At 37.4% G+C, this 22,864-nt stretch overlaps 1 protein-coding gene and 1 long non-coding RNA gene across 4 annotated transcripts in view; one reads left to right on the forward strand and one right to left on the reverse strand.

The window, feature by feature from the left end:
• Window positions 1-22,864, reverse strand: part of LINGO2 (leucine rich repeat and Ig domain containing 2) — a 1,366,613-nt gene that overhangs the window by 297,947 nt on the left and 1,045,802 nt on the right. The gene's annotated exons all lie outside the window — the stretch shown is intronic.
• LOC115832503 lies at window positions 4,886-8,358 on the forward strand. The gene is made up of 3 exons (XR_004028021.1): window positions 4,886-4,897; window positions 6,006-6,009; window positions 8,163-8,358. It is a non-coding gene; the product is annotated as an uncharacterized LOC115832503 (long non-coding RNA).

A 22,864-nucleotide genomic window follows, 5' to 3' on the forward strand; every position in this document is an offset into this window, starting at 1 on the left:
GCAACAAAGGCCAAAATTGACAAATGGGATCTAATTAAACTAAAGAGCTTCTGCACAGCAAAAGAAACTACCATCACAGTGAACAGGCAACCTACAGAATGGGAGAAAATTTTTTCAACCTACTCATCTGACAAAGGGCTGATATCCAGAATCTACAATAAACTCAAACAAATTTACAAGAAAAAAACAACCCCATCAAAAAGTGGGCGAAGGATATGAACAGACACTTCTCAAAAGAAGACGTTTATGCAGCCAAAAAACACATGAAAAAATGCTCATCATCACTGGCCATCAGAGAAATGCAAATCAAAACCACAATGAGATACCATCTCACACCAGTTAGAATGGCCATCATTAAAAAGTCAGGACACAACAAGTGATGGAGAGGATGTGGAGAAATAGGAACACTTTTACACTGTTGGTGGGACTGTAAACTAGTTCAACCATTGTGGAAGTCAGTGTGGTGATTCCTCAGGGATCTTGAACTAGAAATACCATTTGACCCAGCCATCCCATTACTGGGTATACACCCAAAGGATTATAAATCATGCTGCTATAAAGACACACGCACACGTATTTTTATGGCGGCACTATTCACAATAGCAAAGACTTGAAACCAACTTAAATATCCATCAATGATAGACTGGATTGAGAAATTATGGCACATACACACCACGGAATACTATGCAGCCATAAAAAATGATGAGTTCATGTTCTTTGTGGGGACATGGATGAAGCTGGAAACCATCATTCTCAGCAAACTATGGCAAGGACAAAAAACCAAACACCACATGTTCTCACTCATAGGTGGAAACTGAGCAATGAGAACACATGGACACAGGAAGGGGAACATCACACACCAGGGCCTGTTGTGGGGTGGGGAGAGGGGGGAGGGATAGCATTAGGAGATACACCTAACGTTAAATGATGAGTTAATGGGTGCAGCACACCAACATGGCACACGTATACATATGTAACTAATCTGTACGTTGTGCACATGTACCCTAAAACTTAAAGTATAATAAAAAAATAAAAAAATAAAATAAGGAAAAGCAAGCTTTGTATTAGAAAATTTAGAAAAATTGTATTCGACAAATCAATGAAAGGATAAAAAATACTATATGTGTGTGTATGTGTGTAAGCAGTTAATTAAAATGTGAAAAACAGTTGAATAAATAAACTGGTTCTATAAAAAAATAAATATATAGGTAAACTCCACTAAGTAAGCTACTCAGAAAGTAACAGTGTTGGCAGATTTCCAAAGCTAGAATCAGATGTAATTACAATCAAATGACAAATGTCATCTTTATCATACATGAAACTATGATATCAGGTTCGTTTTTGAGGTCTAATACCCTACTTGGCTTAATAATTTATGTTTCAATAACTGTAGTTTTATAATTTCATTTGATATTTGGTAAGGTAAATCCCATCTTAACTAATTTAAAATATATTGACTATCACCAGCCAGTTATTAATGTTTTATTTTTTCAATTAAAGACAGGGTCTAGCTCTATCACCAAGTCTACAGTTTTTATTATTATTAAATTTTGATTTTACATTGTTGAAAACTACAATATTTATTGAGATTTTAACTGAATCTCAAAAATTTGCAAATTAATTTGTAAATAGTTTACATTTAGAGAATTTCATCTTCCCATACAGGAAATGGATGTCCATACTCACTTATTTCTGTCTTCTTGCATGTTTATCCACAGTGCTTTGTTTTTCAACATAATATGCCACATATTTCTTACTATAGTTAGTCTTAAATATGTTTTATAAATGTTGACATCACAGTTTTACCCAATATATTTTCCTACTTGTTTATAATGGTATGTAGAGTATCAAATCAAATACTGTGAAAGCAACTTAACTAATGAAATAGTCATATGTTTTTCTTTTTTTTTATTTATTTATTTTTTTATTATACTTTAGGGTTTTAGGGTACATGTGCACAATGTGCAGGTTTGTTACATATGTATCCATGTGCCATGTTGATTTCCTGCACCCATTAACTCGTTATTTAGCATTAGGTGTATCTCCTAATGCTGTCCCTCCCCCCTCCCCCCACCCCACAACAGTCCCCGGAGTGTGATGTTCCCCTTCCTGTGTCCATGAGTTCTCATTGTTCAATTCCCACCTATGAGAGAGAACATGCGGTGTTTGGTTTTTTGTCCTTGTGATAGTTTACTGAGAATGATGTTTTCCAGTTTCATCCATGTCCCTACAAAGGACACGAACTCATCATTTTTTATGGCTGCATAGTATTCCATGGTGTATATGTGCCACATCTTCTTAATCCAGTCTATCGTTGTTGGACATTTGGGTTGGTTCCAACTCTTTGCTATTGTGAATAGTGCCGCAATAAACATACGTGTGCATGTGTCTTTATAGCAGCATGATTTATAGTCCTTTGGGTATATACCCAGTAATGGGATGGCTGGGTCAAATGGTATTTCTAGTTCGAGATCCCTGAGGAATCGCCACACTGACTTCCACAATGGTTGAACTAGTTTACAGTCCCACCAACAGTGTCAAAGTGTTCCTATTTCTCCACATCCTCTCCAGCACCTGTTGTTTCCTGCTTTTTTAATGATGGCCATTCTAACTGGTGTGAGATGGTATCTCACTGTGGTTTTGATTTGCATTTCTCTGATGGCCAGTGATGGTGCTGGGAAAACTGGCTAGCCATATGTAGAAAGCTGCAACTGGATCCCTTCCTTACACCTTATACAAAAATTAATTCAAGATGGATTAAAGACTTATATGTTAGACCTAAAACCATTAAAATCCTACAAGAAAACCTAGGCAATACCATTCAGGACATAGGCGTGGGCAAGGACTTCATGTCTAAAACACCAAAAGCAATGGCAACAAAAGCCAAAATTGACAAATGGGATCTCATTAAACTAAAGAGCTTCTGCACAGCAAAAGAAACTATCATCAGAATGAACAGGCAACCTACAAAATGGGAGAAAATTTTTTCAACCTACTCATCTGACAAAGGGCTAATATCCAGAATCTATAATGAACTCAAACAAATTTACAAGAAAAAAACAAACAACCCCATCAAAAAGTGGGCAGAGGACATGAACAGACACTTCTCAAAAGAAGACATTTATGCAGCCAGAAAACACATGAAGAAATGCTCATCATCACTGGTCATAGGTTTTTCTGACAAATAATCTTAATCTCAGCTATGACCATTATTTATTCAGCACACATTTCATGAGTTCCTATAAGACAATGAATATACTAATATAGAATATAGAGACCTCAATATGTAGTTGGAAAAACAAACCCGGGTTGAAGAGTAAAATGTTTGACAGTGGGATCAAGGAGATCAAGGGTTAGCTTAAGCCTCAAAAAAAAAAAAAAAAAAAAAGATACTACCTTTATGAACAAAGAAAAATGGTAAAGATAGGCAAGGATATTATTACATTGGAAGGTGAAGGAGGACTACATGTTGAAAGAGTTCATAATATATGCCTAAATCGTTAGAAATAAAAGAGAAGATTCTTACCTATATAGGAGCCATTCACTGATAAGCCATTTCCAAGTATATTTAAACTTTTATTTTTAGAAAAAAATTATTTTTTGGAGCAGTGCGGGAAAATTAGTTTCTCTTTTGGTATTTAAAATTATAAATACTAAACAATTCTTAAATATTTAAGAAATGTTTAATTTTTTAAAAGGAAGTATGAAAATCTAGAATTTAATCCCATTAACTTCTACAATTAAAAAGAAAACAAAACTAATGTCTACAGCAATATCATATGTTTGGGAACAAGCATGAGATATTACACTGACTTTTAAGACGTCTGACACTCTCTTCCCTAATGGGTTTCAAAGGACATACTCCCACATAGTTATAGTAAAACTCTGTATTTATGTAATGGTTTTTGAGGAGTTCCTTGAAAAGTCTTATCCCTCACCAAATCCCTGTTAGGTAATTATGGTAAGGATGCCATTATCTCCATTTTACAGATCAGACCATCGAGACACTCAGTTTCAATGATTAGTAGAAGGCACTAAGCATGCACAACATGGAAAGATGAAAAATATCCTGATTGCTAGGCATCTTAAAAAAAGGATACTTCCTATGCTATATATACATATATATATTCTGCTCTTTTATGTATATATATATATATATAAATTTTCTGCTCTTTTATACTTGTTTCTCTAATATTTTCAATGTCACTATTTAATGTTTATATTTAAAGTAATAAAAATCAGTATAATACATCATCCTTACCTTCACAAGTTCAAACCCCATGCTAATTGATGACTCTCTAAAACTATGTCTCTTATATATGGCAATTTTTACCCATAGAACTTCCCATATTTAAAAAGCTGAAAAGAGGCCAGGCACGGTGGCTCATGCCTGTAATCCAAGAACCTTGGGAGGCCAAGGCAGGCAGATCACTTGAGGTAAGGAGTTCAAGACTAGCCTGGCCATCATGATGAAACCTTGTCTCTACTAAAATTACAAAAAATAGCTAGGCATGGTGGCACACACCCGTAATTTCAGCTACTCAGGAAGCTGAGGCTAGAAAATTGCTTGATTCTTGGCTCAGGGCAACCTCCTGGGAGGCAGAGGTTGCACTGAGCTGAGGTTGCACCACTGCACTCCAGCCTGGGCGACAGAAGGAGATTCCATCTCAAAAAATAAAAAAAAAAGCTAAAAAAATCATATTTTTCTCCCAGAGCTTATTAAGGTAAAACTGTCAAAGTTAGATATATTTACTCTATACAGTATGATGTTTTGATATATGTAAAATTGTGAAATGCTTAAGTAAAGCTAATTAATGTACACAGCACCTCACAAAACTCATCATTTTTTGTGTGTGGTGAGAATATTTAAGAACCACCCTCTTAACAATTTTCAAGTGTACAATAATTATTATTAACTACAGTCCTTCTTCTGTACAGTAAGTCCCCAGAACATATTCATCCTGTTTAATTGAAACTTTGTACCCTTGGACCACCATTTCCCTACTCCCTCACTCCCCATGCCCTGCCAACCACCATTATACTCTTTGCTTCTATTAGCTTGACTTCTCGGATTCCCCATATAAGTGAGATCATACATCTGGGGAAAAAAAAAAGACATGTCAACTCCATCGCTGTGAATATTAACTACTCACCCATGCATATGGGAAATACCCTGGTATCATCCAACCTGGGGATGCTTTTAGACTTCTATGATCCCATAATCAAGAGAATGAATTAAGGGCTTATACTTCTCATAAGAGATACAGTAAACATTTTAAATATATGTGTGTGTGTGGGGGGGGGTCTATGTGTGTGTGTGTGTGGTCTGTGTGTGTGTGCGTGTGTATCTGTGTGTGTGTTATCCCCATTGATATTAACAACATGTACATTATTCAAAATCATTATCTGTCCTATTCCTTTTAATAAGTGACAGATAAACTAATTAACTGAACAAATGAGCTCCAATGAGTTTGAGCAACTAAACATATTTTTACTTCCTATTTGAAAAATGTGTAACATTATAAAGACAATTAGTCTTAAGTCAAATTGGCAGACACTTAAGTATATCTGGCAAGATGACCTTGCCATTAGTGAGGTATTTCTGAGCAGAGGAACGACACTCCCAAACACCTAATATAAAATCTTATGAGCAGTCATTTAATTTGAACACATGCAAAAGCCTGACTTGATTAAGAAGGAAAAATAAAATTATATTTATCATGATAGACTGGTGTTATAAGTGTGACTTTGATCTTCAAAGTAACTTCTTTTTAATTCTCATTAAAAGTTGCTATGTTAGGGTTTGCACCATCTCCTCTCCAACTCCAGCAAGTACAACTCATAGCAACAAAAGTGATTCCTTTCTTCTGTTTAAGGAGAGGAGAGTGAAGATGAAAGAGGACTTTGTTTTGCCTTTTGGATGCCAGTTCAGCCACAATAGGATAGGCACCAGGTAGAGTTGTGAGGCCCCATTCCAGGCCCTAGCTCCCAGATGACATTTCTAGGCAAGTCCTGGGCAAAAAGGGATCCTGTTGCCTTGAGGTGAAGGGCCTGGTCATGGCAGAATTCACCACCTGCTGACTAAAGAGCCCTTGGGCCCTGAATAACCAGCAGTGATACCCAGGGTGTAAGCTATTGGCCTTGGGCTCTGAGCTGTGCTGGCTTCAGGTGAGACTCAGCACATTCCCACCTATTGGCTATGGTGAAAGACTCCTTCTATTTGAGAAAAACACAGTGAAAAGTAAAGGGGACTTTGTCTTGGACCTTAGTACCAGCTCAGCCACAGTGGGGTAGAGCAACCAGCAGGTTCTTGGGGTCCTGGAGTCCAGGCCTAGACTCTTAGGCAGCATTTCTGGACCTGCCCTCGGCCAAAGGGGAGCCCACTGCCCTGAAGGGTAAGTTCCAGGCCTGACAGCATTCACCACAAGCTGACAGAACAGCCCTTGGGCTTTAAGCTAACATCAGCAGTGGCATGGCAGAACCCCTGGGGACTGGTGGTGATGGTAGCCACAAGCAGAAGCTTCTTTGACTATGGAAAGGGGAAGAAAGGGTGTGAAAAACTCAGTATGGGTAATATTGAGTGTCAACTTGATTGAATTGAAGGATGCAAAGTATTGTTCTTGGGTGTGTCTGAGACAGTGTTGCCAAAGGAGATTAATATTTGAGTCAGTGGACTGGGAGAGGCAGACCCACTCTCAAGCTGGGGGACACCAGCTCATCAGCTACCAGCATGGCTAGAATAAAGCAGGCAGAAGAAAATGGAAAGAGCAGACTTGTTGAGCCTTCCAGCCTTCAACTTTCTCCTATGCTGGATGTTTCCTGCCCTTGAACATCAGACTCCAAGTTCTTCAGCTTTTGGAATCTTGGACTTATGCCAGTGGTTTACCAGGGGCTCTTGTGCCTTTGGCCACAGACTGTCAGCTTCCCTATATTTGAGGTTTTGGGGCTCAGACTGGCTTTCTTGGTCCTCAGCTTGCAGATGACCTATTGTGGGACCTCACCTTGTGATCGTGTGAGTCAATACTCAATAAACTCCCTTTTATATATACATATATACCACTACTTCTGTCCCTCTAGGAAACCCTGACTAATACATGTGGTCTGAGTGCCAGCTAGGATGCAAGAGAGTAGAACATAAGGTGAATCACTAAGATTTTTGACTCCAATCCCTGGCTTCCACACAGCATCTCTGGATATGCCTGGGCACTGAGAAATTCACCATCCTAAAGGGAAGGCCCTTGGGCAAGGTTTAATACTGTGCTGGCTTTAGGTCTGACCCAGCAGAGTCCCAGTGGTGGTGGCCACAAGGGTACTTACATCACCACATATGCAGTTTCAAGTGACTCAACACAGAGAGAGAGAGAGAGAATCTCTATGTTTGGGAGAAAGTAAGACAAAAGAACGAGAGTTTCTGCCTTGTAATTAAGAGAATTCTTCAGGTTCTTATCCAAGACCAGCAAGAAGGTACCTCTGGGAGTCTATAAAAACCACAGTATTATTTGTTTTGGAGCCAAAGTCCCTTTGAATACCTGGAAAGCCTCCCCAAGAAAGACATATGCAAACAAGCCCAGACTATAAAGACTAGTAAATACCTAACTCTTCAATGCCCAGACACTAGAGAATATCTATAAGCATCAACACTATCCAGGAAAATAGGACCTCATCAAATGAATTAAACAAGGTACCAGGGACCAATCCTGGAGAAACAGAGATATGTAACCTTTCAGACACAGAATTCAAAATTGCTGCTTTAAGGAAACTCAAAGAAATTCAAGATAACACAGAGAAGAAATTCAGAATTCTACCAGATAAATTTAACAGAGATTGTAATATAAAGAATCAAGCAAGAATTCTAGAGTTGAAAAATGCCACTGACATGCTGAAGAATGCATCAAAGTTTCTTAATAGCAGACATGATCAAGCAGAAAGAATTAGTGAGTTTGAAACAGGCTATTTGAAATTACACAGTCAGAGGAAACAAAAAAAGTCAATGAAGCACACCTACAAGATCTAGAAAACAGTCTCAAAGGGGCAAATGTAAGAGTTATTGACCTTAAGGAGGAGACAGAGAAAGAGATGGAGGTAGAGAGTTTATTTAAAGAGACAATATCAGAGGACTTCCTAATCCTAGGGAAAGATAACAACATTCAAATACACAAGAGGGAAATAGAACAACATGCAGATTTAGCCCAAATAAGACTACTTCAAGGCATTTAATAAACAAACTCCCAAAGGTCAAGGATAAAGAAAGGATCCTAAAAGCAGCAAGAGAAAAGAAACAAATAACATACAATGGCACTCCAATACATCTAGCAGCTGATGTTTCAGTGGAAACCTTACAGGCCATGAGAGAGTGAAATGACATATTTTTAATGTGATGAAAAAAATTTACATTAGAATAGTATATTTGGTAAAAATATTCTTTAAGCATGAAGGATAAAGACTGTCCCAGACAAACAAAAGCTGAGAGATTTCATCAACACCAGACCTGTCCAACAAGAAATGCTAAAGGGATTTCCTCAATCTGAAAAAAAATGTTAATGAGCAAGAAGAAATTATCTAAAGGCACAAAACTCACTGGTAATAGTAAGCACAAAGAAAAACACGGAATAGTTTAACACAGTAATTGTAGTGTGTATACGTTTCCTGACTTAAGTAGAAAGACTAAATGATGAACCAATCAAAAATAGTAACACAACAACTTTTTAAGGCATAGACAGTACATATTCAGCCATAAAAAAGGATGAGATTCTGTCATTTGCAACAACATGGACAGAACTAGAGATCATTATGTTCAATGAAATAAGCTAGGCACAGAAAAACAAACATCACATAGTCTCACTTGTTTGTGAGATCTTAAAAATCAAAACCATTGAAACCATGGACATAGTAAATACAAGGATGTTTACCAGAGGCCGGGAAGGGTAGTAGGGGGTTTAGGAAGGGAGGTGGAAATGGTTAATGGGTACAAAAATAATGACTCAAAGAATGAATAAGACCTAGTATTTGATAGCACATCAGGGGAACTATAGTCAATAATAATTTAATTGTGGATCTTAAAATAACTAAGAGTATAACTGGATTGTTTGTAACACAAAGGACTATACTTTAGGGGATGAATACCCAATTTGTCATCATGTGATTATTATGCATTGCATGTCTATACCAGAATATCTCGGGTATCCCATAAATATATACAAGTACTATGTACTGCAAAAATTAAAAATAAAAATATTTAAAGTCATAGGGTAAAAGACACAGTACAGTAAGTCTCAAAGAGAAACAAAATAGTTAAACACTGTGGGGGTAAAGTTAAATGTAGGATTTTTATTAGGTTTTTCTGCATGTTTGTTTGTTTGTTTATGTAATCAGTGCTAAGCTGTCATCTGTTTAAGACAACAGGTTATAGGATAGTATTTGCAAGGCTCATAGAAACCTCAAATTGAAAAAGCATACAATGGATATACACACAAAAAATTTTCAAAGTAAGAAATTAAAGCATACCACCAGAGAAAAATCACATTTATTAAAACAAAGATGGGAAGGAAGAAAATAAGGAAGAGAAGACCACAAAACAACCAGAAAAGAAATAACAAAATGGCAGGAGTAAGTCACCACTTATGTCTTACTCAATAATAACATTGAATGTAAAGAAACCAAACTCTCCAATTAAAAAAGATAGACTGGCTGAATGGATTAAAAAAAACAAGGCCCAGTGATCTGTTGCCTATAAGAAACTCTTCACTGGCCAGGTGCGGTGGCTCACACCTGCAATCCCAGCACTTTGGAAGGCTGAGGCAGGTGGATCAGATCACAAGGTCAAGAGTTCAAGACCAGCCTGGCCAATGTGGCAAAACCCCACCTCTACTAAAAATACAAAAAATTTAGCCAGGCATGGTGGCACATGCCTGTAATCCCAGCTACTCGGGAGGTTGAAGCAGAGAATTGCTTGAACCTGGGAGGTGGAGGTTGCAGTGAGCCAAGATTGTGCCACTGCACTCCAGCCTGGGCAACAGAGCGAGACTCTGTCAAACACACACACACACACACACACACACGCACACACACACACACACAAAACAACACTTCACCGATAAATATGCACATAGACTGAAAATAAAGAAATGGAAAAGGATATTCCATTCCAATGGAAACCTAAAAAGAGCAGGAGTAGCTATACTTATATCAGACAAAATAGATTTCAAGACAGAAACTGTAAAAAGAGATAAAGAAGGTAATTACATACTGATCCATTAGTCAATTTGGCATAAGGATATAACAATTTTAAATATATATGCACCCAACACTGCAGCACCCAGATATATCAAGCAAATATTATAAGAACTAAAGAGAGAGAGAGAGAGAGAGAGAGAGAGAGATCCCAGTAGGTAATAGATGGAGATTTCAACACCCCACTTTAAACATTGGAAAGATTTTCCAGACAGAAAATCAATGACAACAACAACAAAAAATGGGACTTAACTTGCATTATAGACCAAATGAACCTAATAGATATATACAGAACATTTCATCCAACAGATGCAGAATACACATTTTCCTCACCACATGGATCATTCTCAAGGATAGACCATATGTTATGTCACAAAAAGAGTTTTAAAACATTCAAAAAAGTTCAAGAAATTTCAGGTGTCATCTCTGACCACAGTGGAATAAAACTAGAAATCAACAAGAAGCAGAACTTTGGAAACTACATAAACACATGGAAATTAAACAATATGCTCCTGAATGATAGTGGGTCAATAAAGAAATTAAAAAGGAAATTGAAATTTTTTTTCAAAACAAATGATAATGGAAAGACAACATACCAAACCCTATGTGATATGGCAAAAACAGTACTAAGAGGAAAATTTGTAGCTATAAATGCCTACATAAAATAGAAGAAAAACTTCAAGTAGATAACTTAATGATGCATCTTAAAGAACTAGAAAATCAAGAGCAAACCAAATCCAAAATTAGTAGAAGAAATACTAAAAATAAGAACAGAAATAAATAAATTTGAAATGAAGATAAACAATATAACAGATGAATGAAACAAATAGTTGTGATTTTTTTGAAAAGATGAACCAAATTGACAAATCTTTAGCTAGACTAGCTAAGAAAAAAGAGAGGAGACCCAAATAAGTAAAATCAGATATGAAAAAAGAAGTAATTACAATGGATACCACAGAAATTCAAAGGATCATTAGTGGCTAGCATGATCAACTAAATGCCAATAAATCGGAATATCTAGAATAAATAAAAAAATTCATAGACATTTACAACCAACCAAGATTGAATAATGAAGAAATCCATCACCTGAACAGACCAATAACAAGTAATAAAATCAAAGCTGTAATAAAAAGTCTCCCAGTAAAGAAAAACCCAGGACAAGATGGATTCACAGCTGAATTCTACCAATTGTTTCAAAAAGCAATACCAATACCACTCAGACTGTTCTGAAAAATAGAGGAAGAGGAGATACTTCCAAACTCATCTATGAGGTCATTATTGTCCTGATAACAAAACCAGACAAAGATACATCAAAAAAAGAAAACTATCAGCCAATAGCTCTGATGAATATTGATTCAAAAATACTCAACAAAATACTAGTAAACTAAATTCAACAATATATTAAAAATAACATTCATCATGACCAAGTAGGATTTACATCAGGGCTGTAAGGATGGTTCAACATATGCAAAACAATCACTGTGAAACATCATATCAACAGAATGAAGGACAAAAACCATAGATCACTTCAAATGATGCTGAAAACCGTTTGATAAAGTTCAACATGCCTTCATAATAGAAACCCTCAACAATTGGGTGGAGAAGGAACATACCTCAACATAATAAAATCTGCTTATGACAGACCTACAGCTAGTATTATACAGAATATAAAAACACTAAAAGCTTTTCCTCATAGATCTCAAATACTACAAGATTGCTCACTTTTACCATTGTTATTCAACACTTTACTGGAAGTCTTACCTAGAGCAATTAGACAAGAGAAAGAAATAAAGGGCATCCAAATTGGAAAGTAAAATGTCAAATTATCCTTCTTTGCAGACGATATGATCTTATACTTGGAAAAACCAAAAGACTCTACAAGAAAAGTATTAGGACTGATAAACAAATTCAGTAAAGTTGCAGGATACAAAATCGTCATATAAAAATTAGTAGCATTTCTGTATGCCAGTAGTCAACAATGTGAAAAATAAATTAAAAAGTAATTCCATTTACAATAGCCACAAATAAAATTAAAAACCTAGGAATTAACCAAAGAAGTAAAAGATTTCTACAATAAAAACTATAAAACATTGATGAAAGAAATTGAAGAGGGCACTCCAAAGTGGAAAGATATTCCATGTTCATGAATTGGAAGAATTAATATTGCTAAAATATCCATACTACACAAAGCAATCTATAGATTCAACACAATCCCTAATCCCTATAAAAATACCAATGACATTCTTCACAGAAATAGAAAAAACAATCCTAAAATTGATATGACATCACAAAAGACCCAGAATAGCCAAAGCTATCCCGAGTAAAAAGAAAAAAACTGGATGCATCATATTATCTGACTTCAAATTATACTACAGAGCTACAGTAACCAAAACAGCATGGTACTGGCAAAAAAAACAAACAAAAATATCCCAGACACACAGACCAATGGAACAGAGTAGAGAACCCAGAAATAAATCCACATACCTACAGTAAACACATTTTTGACAAAGGTGCCAAGAACATACATTAGTGAAAAGACAGTCTCTTCAACAAATGGTGCTGGGAAAACTGGTTATCTATATGCAGAAGAATGAAACTTGATCCCCATCTCTTATCTTATGCAAAAATCCAAACAAAATAGATTAAAGACTTAAATCTAAGGCCTTAAACTATGAAACTAGTAAAAGAAAACCTTGGGGGAAACTCCAGTAAATTGGTCTGGGCAAAATTTCTTGAGTAATACCCCACAAGCATAAGCAACCAAAGAAAACATGGACAAATGGGATCACATCAAGTTTAAAAAGCTTCTGCACAGTAAAGAAAATAATCAAGAAAGTGAAGAGACAAATCACAGAATTGGAGAAAATATTTGCAAACTACCCATCTGACAAGGGATTAATAACCAGAATATATAAAGAGCTCAAGCAACTCTATAAGAAAAAATCTGGCTGGGCTTGGTGGCTCACGCCTGTAATTCCAACACTTTCGGAGGCCAAGGCAGGCAGATCACAAGGTCAGGAGATCAGGACCATCCTGGCCAACATGGTGAAACCCCGTCTCTAGTAAAAATACAAACATTAGCTGGGTGTGATGGTGTGCACCTGTAATCCCAGCTACTTGGGAGGCTGAGGCAGGGGAATTGCTTGAACCTGGGAGGTGGAAATTGCAGTGAGCTGAGATCGTGCCACTGCACCCCAGCCTGGTGACAAAGCAAGACCCTGTCTCAAAAAAAAAAAAGAAAAAGAAAAAAATCTAAGAATGTGGGGTGGGGCCAAGATGGCCAACTAGAAGCAGTGGCAATCAGAGGCAACCATCAAAAAGATCCAAACAGTGTGCAAATCCTGCACTGGCAACCGAGGTATCCTGGTCCTGTCATTAGGACTGACTAGGCGGCAGGTATGACCCACAGTGAGGAAGGAAGTGCAGTGTGGTAGCAGCCACCCACCTGAGAGCCACAGGGGGCAGGGGAGCCACCCTCAGTCAAGAGAGGTGCTCTGAGGAATCTGGACAGCCCAGATTAGTAGGTTTTCCCCCAGCATAGCACACCTCCTCACCAAGGTACAGCCAAAGTGGCTTGTTAAATGGGTCCTGCTTCCTATGCCACTCAACTGAGTGAGATCCCCCAACAGGGGTTGTCAGACATCCTACACAGAAGTGTTCCTACTGTCAGCAGGTCAGTACCCCTCAAGGCCAGAGATCCCAGAGGAAGAAGCAGGCATCCACCTTTGCTCTTCTCCAGCCTCCTTGAATGACATCTCCAGGCACAGAAGTGAACAGGGCATGAGGTGAACCCCCAGCAAACTGCAGCAGCCCTACAGAAGAGGGACCTGACTACTGAAAGAAAAACAAACAGAAAGCAACAATAACAGCATCAACAAAAAAGTCCACACAAAATCCTCATCTAAGGGTCAACAGCCTCAAAGATCAAAACTAGAAAAAATCGTGAAGATGAGAAAAAAAAATCAATGAAAAAATGCTTAAAACCCAAAAGGCCAGAGTGCCTCTTCTCTTCCAAATAATTGCAACACCTCTCCAACAGGGTACAGAACTGGATGGAGGATGAGACAGACAAATTGACAGAAGTAGGCTTCAGAAGGTGGGTAATAACAAACTTCACTAAGGTAAAAGAGCATGTTCTAACCCAATGCAAAGAAGCTAAGAACCTTGACAAAATGTTAGAGGAGGTGGTAACTAGAAGAACCAGTTCAGATAGAAACAAATGACCAACAGAGCTGAAAAACATAGCATGAGAACTTCGTGAACCATACACAAGTATAAATAGCAGAATTGATCAAGTGGAAGAAAGAGTATCAGAGTTGGAAGACTATCTTGCTGAAATAAGGCAGGCAGACAAAAGAGAAAAAAAATAAAAAGGAAAAACAAAATCTCTGAGAAATATGGGCCTATGTAAAAAGACCAAACCAACGACTGATTGGAGTACCTGAAAGAGACAGGGTGAATGGATTCAAGTTGAAAAACACACTTCAGGATATTATCCAGGAGAACTTCCCCAACCTAGCAAGACAGGCCATCATTCAAATTCGGGAAATACAGAGAACACCACTAAGATACTCCATGAGAACACAAACCCCAAGACCCATAATGATCAGATTCTCCAAGGTCAAAATGAGGAAAAAATGTTAAAGGCAGCCAGAGAGAAAGGCCAGGTCACCTACAAAGGGAAGCCCATCAGACTAATAGCGGACCTCTCAGCAGAAACCCTACAAGCCACAAGAGAGTAGGGGCCAATATTCAACATTCTTAAAGAAAAGAATTTTCAACCTGGAATTTCATATCCAGCCAAACTAAGCTTCATAAGTGAAGGAGAAATAAAATCCTTTTCAGACAAGCAAATGCTGAGGGAATTCATCACTACCAGGCCTGCCTTGCAAGAGCTCCTGAAGAAAGCACTAAATATGGAAAGGAAAAACCAGTACTAGCCACTGAAAAACACAAGAAAATATAAACACCATTGACATCATGAAGAAACAGCATCAACTAGTGTGCAAAATAACCAGCTAGCATGACAACAGAATCAAATTCACACATAACAATATTAACCTTAAATGTAAATGGTCTAAATGTCCCAGTTAAAAGACACAGACTAGGCTGGGTGTGGTAGCTCATGCCTGTAATCCTAGCACTTTGGGAGGCCAAGGTGGGTGGATTGCCTGAGTCAGGAGTTCGAAACCAGCCTAGGCAACATGGTGAAACCCCATCTGTACTAAAAAATACAAAAAAATTAACCAGGTGTGGTGGTGGGTGCCTGTAGTCCCAGCTACTCAGGAGGCTGAGGCAGGATAATTGCTTGAACCTGGGAGGTAGAGGTTCCAGTGAGCCGAGATCATGCTACTGCTTTCCAGCCTGTGCGACCGAGAAAGAGTCTGTCAAAAAAAAAAAAAAAAAAAAAGACCCAGCACCGACTGGCAAACAAATTGGATAAAGAGTCAAGGCCCATCAGTGTGCTGTATTCAGGATACCCATGTCACGTGCAAAGATACCGTAGGCTCAAAATAAAGGGATGGAGGAATATTTACCAAGCAAATGGAAAGCAAAAAAAAAACAAAAAACAAAAAACAAAAACAGGGGTTGGATTTCTAGTTCCTGATAAAACAGACTTTAAACCAAAAAAGATTAAAAAAAAGAAGAAGAAGAAGGGCATTACATGATGGTAAGGAGAACAATTCAACAAGAGGAGCTGACTATCCTAAATACATATGCACCCAATACAAGAGCACCCAGATTCATAAAACATGTTCTCAGAGACCTACAAAGATACTTAGACTCCCACTCAATAATAGTGAGAGACTATAACACCCCACTGGCAATATTAGACAAATCCATGAGACAGAAAATTAACAAGGACATTCAGGACTTGAACTCAGCTCTGGATCAAATGGACCTAATAAATATCTACAGAACTCTCTACCCCAAAACAATAGAATATACATTCTTCTCAGAGCCACATGGAACTTATGCTAAAATTGACCACACAATTGGAAGTAAAACACTCCTCAGCAAATGCATAAGAACAGAAATCATACAAACAGTCTCTTAGACCACAGTGCAATCAAATTAGAACTCAGAATTAAGAAACTCACTGAAAACCACACAATTACATGGAAATTGAACAACCTGCTCTGAATGATTCCGGGAAAATAATGAAATTAAGGCAGAAATCAAGAAGTTCTTTGAAACCAATGAGAACAAACAGATGATGTACCAGAATCTCTGGGACACAGCTAAAGCAGTTTTAAGAGGGAAATTTATAGCACTAAATGCCCACATCAGAAAGCTAGAAAGATCTCAAATCAAGAGAACTATAGGTGCAAGAGCAAAGAAATAAAAAAGCTAGCAGAAGACAATAAATAATTAAGATCAGAGTGGAAATGAAGGAGACAGAGACACAAAAAAACCCTTCAAAAAATTAGTGAATCCAGGAGCTGGTTTATTGAAAAAAATTAACAAAATAGGCTGCTAGCTAAACTAATAAAGAAGAAAAGAGAGAAGACTCAAATCAACACAATAAAAAATGATAAAGGGGATATCATCACTGACCTCACAGAAATACAAACTACCATCAGAGAATACTATAAACAACCCTACACAAATAAACTAAAAGAAAATCTAAAAGAAATGGATAAATTCCTGGACACATATGCCCTCCCAAAGCTAAACCAGGAATAAGTCAAATCCTTGCATAGACCAATAACACCTCCTGAAATTAAGGCAGTAATAGTATGCCAACCAAAAAAAACAAAAAAAATCCCAGGACCATATGGATTCACAGCCAAATTCTACCAGAGGTACAAAGAGGAACTGGTACCATTCCTTCAGAAATTATTTGAAATAATTGAAAAGTGAGGACTCCTCCCTAACTTATTTTATGAGGCCAGCATCATCCTGATACCAATACCTGGCAGAGACACAACAAAAAAAGAAAAGTTCAGGCCAACATCCCTGATCAACATAGATGTAAAAATCCTCAATAAAATACTGGCAAACCAAATCCAGCACCACATCAAAAAGTTTATCCACCACTATCAAGTCAGCCTCACCACTGGGATGCAAGGGTGGTTCAACATAAGTGAATCAATAAACGTAATCCATCACACAAACTGAACCAATGATAAAAACCACATGATCATCTCAATAAATGCAGAAAAGGCCTTCAATAAAATTCGACATACCTTCAGGTTAAAAACTCTCAATAAACTAGGTATTGATGGAACATATCTCAAAATAATAAGTGCTATTTATAACAAACCCACAACTGATATACTAAATGGGCTAAAGCTGGAAGCATTCCCTTTGAAAACTGGCACAAGGTAAGGATGTCCTCTCTCATCACTTCTATTCAACATAGTATTGGAAGTTCCAGCCAGGGCAATCAGGCAACAGAAAGAAAAGATGTCTTCAATTGGGAAGAGACAAAATCAAACTGTCTCTGTCTGCAGATGATATCTGCAAACCCCATCATCTCAGCCCATAAGCTGATAAGCGATGTCAGTAAAGTCTCAGGATACAAAATCAATGTGCAAAAATAACAAGAGTTCCTATACATCAACAATAGACAAGCAGAGAGCCAAATCATCAATGAACTTCCATTCACAACTGCTACAAAGAGAATAAAATATTTAGGAATATAGCTAAGAAGGGATATGAAGAAACTCTTCAAGGAGAACTACGAACCACTGCTCAAGGCAATAAGAGAGGACACAAGCAAATGGAAAAACATTGTATCCTCATGGATAGGAAGAATCAACGTCATGAAATGGCCATACTGCCCAAAATAATTTATAGATTGAATGCTATTCTCATCAAACTACCATTAACATTCTTCACAGAATTAGGAAAAAAAAAACTACTTTAAATTTCACGTGGAATCAAAGTAGAACCCATATAGCCAAGACAATCCTAAACAAAAAGAACAAAGGTGGAGGCATCATGCTACCTGACTTCAAACTATACCACAAGGCGACAGGAACCAAAACACTATGGTACTGGTACCAAAACAGACACATAGACAACTGGAACAGAATAGAGACCTCAGAAATAAGAGCACATGCCAGGCACGGTGGCTCATGCCTGTAATCCCAGCACTTTAGGATGCCGAGGCAGGTGGATCATGAAGTCAGGAGTTCAAGACCAGCCTGACCAACATGGTGAAACCCCATCTCTACTAAAAATATCAAAATTAGCTGGGCATGGTGGTGTGCACCTGTAGTCACAGCTACTTGGGAGGCTGAGGAAGGAGAATCGCTTGAACCTGGGGGGAGGCAAAGTTTGCAGTGAGCCAAGATCTTGCCACTGCACTCCAGTCTGGATGACAGAGTGAGACTCCGTCTCAAAAAAATAAAAAGAAGACTACACATCTACAACCATCTGATCTTCAACAAACCTAACAAAAACAAGGAATAGGGAAAGTATTCCCTATTTAATAATAGGTGCTGGGAAAACTGGCTAGCCATATGCAGAAAATTGACACTGGACCCCTTCTTTACACCTTATAGAAAAATTAACTCAAGATGGATTAAAGACTTAAATATAAAACGCAAAACCATAAAAGCCTTAGAAGAAAACCTAGGCAATACCATTCAGGACATAGGCATGGGCAAAGCTTTTATGATGACATCTCCTGAAGCAACTGTAACAAAAGCTAAAATTGGCAAATGGGTTCTAATTAAACTAAAGAGCTTCTGCACAGCAAAAAAAACTATCATTAGATTGAACAGGTGTCCTACAGAGCGGGAGAATATTTTTGCAATCTACCCTTTTGACAAAGGTCTAATATACAGAATTTATATGAAACTAAAACAAATTTACAAGAAAAAACAAACAACCCTTTTAAAAGTGGGCAAAGGATATGAACAGACACTTCTTTAAAGAAGAAATTTATGTGGCCAACATGAAAAAAAGCTCAACATCACTGATCATTAGAGAAATGCAAATCAAAACCACAATGGAATACCATCTCATGCCAGTCAGAATGGCAATTATTAAAAAATCACAACAATTAATGATGGCAAGGCTGTGGAGAAATAGCAACAGGTTTTACATTGTTGGTGGGAATGTTAATTAGTTCAACCATTGTGGATGACAGTGTGGCGATTCCTCAAGGATCTAGAACCAGAAATACCATTGGACCCAGCAATCCCATTACTGGGTATATACCCAAAAGAATATAAATCATTCTATTATAAATATATATGCACAGTATGTTTATTGTAGCACTATTCACAATAGCAAAGAGATGGAACCAACCCAAATGTCCATCAGTGATGGACTGGATGAAGAAAAGGTGGCACATATAAACCATGGAATACTATGCAGCCACAAAAAGGAATGAGATCATGTGTTTTGCAGAGACATGGATGAAGCTGGAAGTCATCATACTCAGCAAACTAACACAGGAATAGAAAACCAAACACTGTATGTTCTCACTCATAAGTGGAAGTTGAACAATGAGAACAGATGGACACAGGGAGGGGAACAACACACACTGGGGCCTGTTGGGAAGGCACAAAGTGGGGGAGAGCATCAAGACAAATAGCTAATGCATGCAGGCTTAAAACCTAGGTGATGGGTTGATAGGTGCAACAAAGTACCATGGCACTCATATACCTAGGTAACACACCTGCAGGTTCTGCACGTGTATCCCAGAACTTAAAGTTAAAAAAAAATCGAATATCCAATTACAGAACGGGCAAAAGATTTGAATGGAAATTTCTCAAAAGAAGACGTACAAATGACAAACATGCATTTGAAAATGTGCTAACATCATTGATCATCAGATAAATGCAAATCAAAACTATAATAAAATATCATCTCACCCCAGTTAAAATGGTTTTTAAAAAGTCAGGAACTGACAAATGCCAGAGAGAATGTGGAAAAAAGGGAACCCTCATACACTGTTGGTTGGAATGTAAATTGGTACAACCACTATGGTGAACAGTTTGAGGTTTTTCAAAAACCGAAACCATAAAATCCAGCAATCTCACTTTTGGGTATGTATCTAAAAGAAAGGAAATCAGTATATCAAAGGGATATTTGCCCTCTATGTTTATTACATCACTGTTCACAATAGCTAAGATTTGGAAGCAACCTAAGTGTTCATTAACAGATGAAAGGATGGAGGAAATGTGGTACCTCTGCACAGTGAAGTACTATTCACCATAAAAAAGAATGAGAGTCTGTCATTTGCAACAACACGGATGGAACTGGAAGGCATTATGTTAAGTGATATAAGCCAGACACAGAAAGAGAAACTATGCATGTTTTTACTCATTTGTGAGATCTAAAAATCTAAAGAATTAAACTCATGGACATAGAGAATAGAGAAACAGTGGCTGGAATGGGTCATAGGGTGTACAGGGAAGGATATGCAGATTGTTGATGGGCACAAAACAAAATTAGAAAGAATGAATAAGACCTAGTATTTGGTAGCACATCAGGGGGACTGTAGTCAATAATAATTAAATTATGCATCTTAAAATAACAGAGTATAATTGGATTGTTTGTAACACAAAAGATAAATGCTTGAGGTAATGAATACCCGATTTCCATGATGTGGTTATCATGCATTGCATGCCTGTACCAAAGTATCTCATGTACCCCATAAATATATACAACTACTATGTATCCAGAAAAAATAAAATTATTTTTTAAAGTTTCTGTGTTGATTCAAGGTAGATTTCTCATTTATAGAAAGGTTAACTTGCTAGTGTTGAGAAACAGTAATGCCTATAAACAAACTAGAATTAGATGTCAGGCCTTAACTAAGTTTGGAATCCCACCCCAAGAGAGTTATTATTAATCTAAGTCATTCACGTCATTCATCTAAGCCATCTATGACAGGAACAGTGCTTTTCTAGGGCTTCTACAGATTATGCTCCCATGTAGAACAACACTTACTAACTCCCTCACCATGCATACACAGAAATGTGTAGAGTCCTATATTTACTTACATGATTTGTGGGGAAATGTGGTTTCTTTTATTTAGAAAAAAGTAGGAAGCAAAGTATTATTTTACCTTGCGAACTGTATTTTCAACATGCAACATTCAATATATATTCCTAAATTCATTTTGGATCATGAGGCTGTTTTAACCATGAGAAAATCTTAAGTTTTACCTAAAACCCTCTACAGTAATTAAACCTAGAAATGTTTATTTCTGCTGTTGAAAATATATTTTTATGCTGAAAAGAAGTTTGATATATTTGATATGCTCAGATCAGTATTTGAGTTTGGATCAGCATATTAATCTTTATTATTCAAGTTTCTAGAATACCTGCGGCTAGAAATGTGTTTAATGTGCTTATGGTAAGTGGTTTGCAACAAGAATTATTGAAAACATAGAATAGAAGTAGAAGAAAGAAAAGCATTGTACAATCATGCACTTTACAAAGAAGTTTCCTTAAATTAATGGGCCTTAAGAATTTTTTCTGGACTGAAGCAGGTTGATTGAGTAATCAAATTCCACAGACTAATGGAAATAATAAACCGCCTAAAGCCCAACCTTGCAAAAAATACCCACTTGAGTTTTATTGGAGAAAATTTTATAGCAATGCTTAATGAGATGGCAAGCATGCATGAATAATTATTTTTACTTACTGTTGTCATTAAAGCACAAAATGAGTTATCATTCTTTTAGTCAGAAGTAAAAATTCTTCCCCTATCATTACCATTAACTTGACTTATTTTGTATTTTTAAAAAATCCATTTAAATTCTTCCTTGAAGCGATAGAAGAAATAGACAATTTTAATCAGACAAAGGGGAACCATTTTTCCTTTGGTCAAACAATTATCTTAAGTTTTCAACAAAAGTGTTGCAATTATTCAGATAGGAGGGGCAGCGTTTGGGTACCACAATTATTATCCTTCACTCTGGTACGCATTCTCAGACATGAAAAACCTGTTTATAAAGACAAGAAAATGTTTTATTACTGACACCAAAAGGACTGAAAATTATCAAGAAGTGAATAAAACAGCCCCTGTCCTCATGGGTCTTAACAATGAGTGGTTAGGAAGGAAAGGGATTGGATTTCTGGATGTTAGTCACATCCTTCTGAGTGACCTATGCCACTGTTTTCAAAATATGCACAGAGAGACTTCTGCTTCCAGGAAGATAAAGTGGATGTAGCTTTCCTTATTTCTGCCAAGTACGGTTACAAATACTATACAGTGTTTACAAAAGAAACATACGAAGTCTCTAAAAGTTGAAGAACAGGCTGACTAGCTGGAGAATTTAGCACAGTGGTGAGTTTCCTTGGTTTTCTTTTTGCCTCAGGTATCCCAGACTTGGAGCTTAAGAAGTAGGCAATACAGGACATCAACAGGTGCAGACAAAGTAGCCCGAACAAGTCAGCCTTTTCTAGTGAAAGGACCAGGAAAGGGGCAGTTTTGCAGGACAGAAAACTTTCAGACTTTAATAACTCTACTCCAGCTAAACACCACAGAAATATCTGTGTCCCCATCCCTGCTCATGATGGCTGAATGGGCAGGGAAGACTTCTACCTTCCAGAGGCTACAACAAAGCACCCTAACCCCTCACCAGAGCTATGTTATAGAAGAGAAGACAAAACAGGATCTGGACTTTTTATCCCGTGCCAGCCACAGGGGCAGCCTGCACTTA

This window comes from Nomascus leucogenys, chromosome 22a (genome assembly GCF_006542625.1).
Source record: "Nomascus leucogenys isolate Asia chromosome 22a, Asia_NLE_v1, whole genome shotgun sequence".
NCBI lineage: Eukaryota > Metazoa > Chordata > Mammalia > Primates > Hylobatidae > Nomascus > Nomascus leucogenys.